General features: G+C 32.1%; 1 pseudogene; it reads right to left on the minus strand.

The window, feature by feature from the left end:
* Nucleotides 1-3,509, minus strand: part of LOC107657203 (clathrin heavy chain 1-like) — a 50,828-nt pseudogene that overhangs the window by 1,500 nt on the left and 45,819 nt on the right.

Consider the following 3,509-nt stretch of genomic DNA (forward strand, 5'->3'; position numbering starts at 1 on the left):
CCACACACGCACACACTCTCACTCACACACACACACGCACACTCTCTCACTCTCACACAACCACACGCACACTCTCTCACTCACTCACAAACACACGCACACTCTCTCACTCTCACACAAACACACGCACACTCTCACTCTCGCACAAACACACCCGCGCACACACTCTCACACAAACACACACACACACACTCACACAGACACAGACACACACACTCACACAGACACAGACACTCACACAGACACAGACACAGACACTCACACAGACACAGACACACACACACACACACAGATATTCATATTTATGAATGGGAGCATTTATCGTGATCTGTGATTGATAATGCATCACAAGCACTCAGCATCTGGGCAGGATTTCACAGCGGTTTCTGTTGAATAGCAATTATAGATCAGAAAGAAGGTTTGGCTGAGCTGTACGGAAGAAAACAGAGAATCACAAACTACTGGATCGGCTGTAAACTACATGACGAGGAGCAAACATGCTTTATTCAAAAAAGATGAAAAAATAATGGAACAAAATACGGCGTCTGAAAATCTGTAAATATTTAGCTAATATTTACTCCTGTTGGAGATAGTCCTGGTTGGAGAAGTTTCTCAATTATAATGTATTTAAACTGGAATTATTGAAGCTGCATTTAATTTCATCATGTTTCTTGCCACAAAACAATCAGCTGTAAGCAATTTTAAACTACTTTTTTGCTTGAGATGGCGTCTGATGTATGTGCACATTGACCAGCAATTAGAAAAGATTGATTTAGTAGAAAGTGCATGAAAGAGCTGATGATGAACATACCATAGACGATGGAGGAGGCTTCAGGAGTCTGGTCTTCAGGCGCTCTCTTGTCCTCAGCCTCCTGCAGTTTATCCACCTGTAAGAGACGCAGAAGTCAACGGAGCAGCAAACATCACTGTCAAAGTGTCACGCTGAGTCCTTTTTATCCAAACGCCGTCCATTGAGCCGCTCATGCCCTTCACACACTCCTCAAGTCCTCCTCTGACGTCTGTTTACAGCATCATCATGCAGATGCCCAGTAATATCACACCACATGCACACATACACTCACATTCACTTAACAATACTTTAAAACATCAGTGATTTTCCCTAAGCAATGCATTATATAAATATGACTTATAAATCCCACTTAGAAAACCACAATGCAAGATCTCACATTCGTCGTATATATTTATCGTTATAATATGTGAAAAGCTAAAATAATAGCTGATTGACAATTGTAAGCATCCTACAGTGAGACTAATGAACTATTATTATTTGGCTTTTCAGCTCTGTGCAGGGTTATAATGAACTAAAACTACAACTAAATCTAAACCTAAAACCATACTTGAAATAAATGCAATCTAATATATATATTTATTATTTAAAAAAAAAAAATACTAACTACATTGGTTATATCTACTCTATCACATTATATAATTTAATTTATGCAATCAGAACAATATTTATCAGGCACTAAAATATTAATAATCTCATTTAGGTTGACTGAATTAAATCTGAACAGAAAAATGTACACTAACTACAACTACTGAATAACAAACACTAATTTATTTGAAAGCATAGTGATAAAGAGCAGCATCTGACTTAATATTTTACAATTATCCACTTGAAATAAAATAAACATTAACTGAAATAAAATAAATATTAAAAAAGCTTATTTAGCAACATTTATCATTTTCATTTAGTTTAACTTGATGTACTAAAATTAAAATAAAAATTATAAAAAATAGACATTAAAAAACGACAACAAAAACTAAAACTGAAATTAAAATGAAAACAAGATATAAAAATAAACTGATTTACATTTCAGCATCTGCAGCAAATTACGTATTTTTGCTCCGTTTAAGTCTCTGAATAATACTGAGCTGTTTTTATTCTCACTATATCAGACTATATGAGCCATAAAAGCCTGATGGATCAAAATCTGATTCTGATAAAAGCCTGATGGATCAAATATGATACTCAACATAAAACACATATGCAAACTTTTTTTTTTTTTTTATTTTGTCTAAAAGTTCAATAACTGTTACATTTTTCCAAAAAAAAATTCTGAATGATATTTCAGGTTACACTTTACAGGGTTTAACGTAAGAGTGAGTTTGCTGCCTTCTGCAGGTCAATCTGATGTACTGCGTCTTTAATGCGCGTCTGACACCTGCAGGACTTACAAGAGGTTATATTGAAGACCACTTGACATATGAATAATTCTCCATTTTATAATAATTAGCTTCCCTTTATGTTCTCAAAAATGCACTCACACAAACAAACAAACAGGCTCATTACAGCTACAGAGCAGTGCACTGTGGGTAATCAAGCAAACTATTCAGGAACCTGTCATGAAGGAGGGGAGCGTCTGTACTCTACATGCGCTAATATCTAATGCAGAGAGAGACAGAACGGGTCAGAGACCTTCACCTGTCCAGATAATTCATCCACCTGTGGAGGACGGAGAGTCAGGTCAGCTTTAATACAGCAGCTTTACATCATTTACAGCCTGCTGGAGAATTTAAAGAGGTCAAACTTTCACAATTCAAAGATGAGTTCACTACACTACAGATATTCTATCTACTCTATCAGATGATCTCATTTAATTTGTGCAATCAGAACAACAATTATCAGGCACTACAACATTATGAATCTCATTTAGGGTGACTGAATTAAACCTGAACAACTAATAAACTAGAAAACACTCATTTATATAAGTGTAGTGATAAACAGACTAAGTATTTTACAGTTTTCCAAGAAAACAAGGCTGCATAAGTGACTCAAATGAAGAGAAATCTGGATAAGACTTCATAATAAGGTGCCATTTATTAATCTTTTTTAATGGTAATTAATAAAAATACAACGGTGCATTGTAAGTTCATGTTAAACAGGCCCGTTAAATAATATTAACATATATTTTAATAAAGTATTATTATTATTGAATATTAAAATATAGTTAATAAAAATATAACTGTTATATTTTCATGTTAACTTGGGTCTATTAAATAATATTGACATATACAACTTTCGGTTTTAATAATGTATTAGTAAATGCTAAATTTAACAATAACTAAAAATGAGCAATGCATTTGTTACAATATTTATGAATCATTTTTAACAATATTTAATTAAAATACAACTTCATTGTTTGTTCATGTCAGAACAGGTTCATTAAAAATATTAGCAGATACAACTTTAATTTAAAAAAATGTATTATTAAATTTTGAAATTTATTATTTATAATAATAATATCATTTATTATTATAATAAGATTAATAAAGGTTTTAGAAGTATTTTTCATGGTTACTTCTAATGTAGTTAACTAATGTTAACAGACAGAACCTATTGTAAAGTGTTACCAAATTCTGATTTCAGTTTTGTGGCAACATAAGGATAAATTCATTAACACAATATCAAATAATAAAATTAAATTTAAATTTAAATTTTAAATTAAAATAAAATAAAATAAAATAAAATAAAATAAAATAAAATA

This window comes from Sinocyclocheilus anshuiensis, unplaced genomic scaffold (genome assembly GCF_001515605.1).
Source record: "Sinocyclocheilus anshuiensis isolate Anshui unplaced genomic scaffold, SAMN03320099.WGS_v1.1 scaffold3011, whole genome shotgun sequence".
NCBI classification, from domain to species: domain Eukaryota; kingdom Metazoa; phylum Chordata; class Actinopteri; order Cypriniformes; family Cyprinidae; genus Sinocyclocheilus; species Sinocyclocheilus anshuiensis.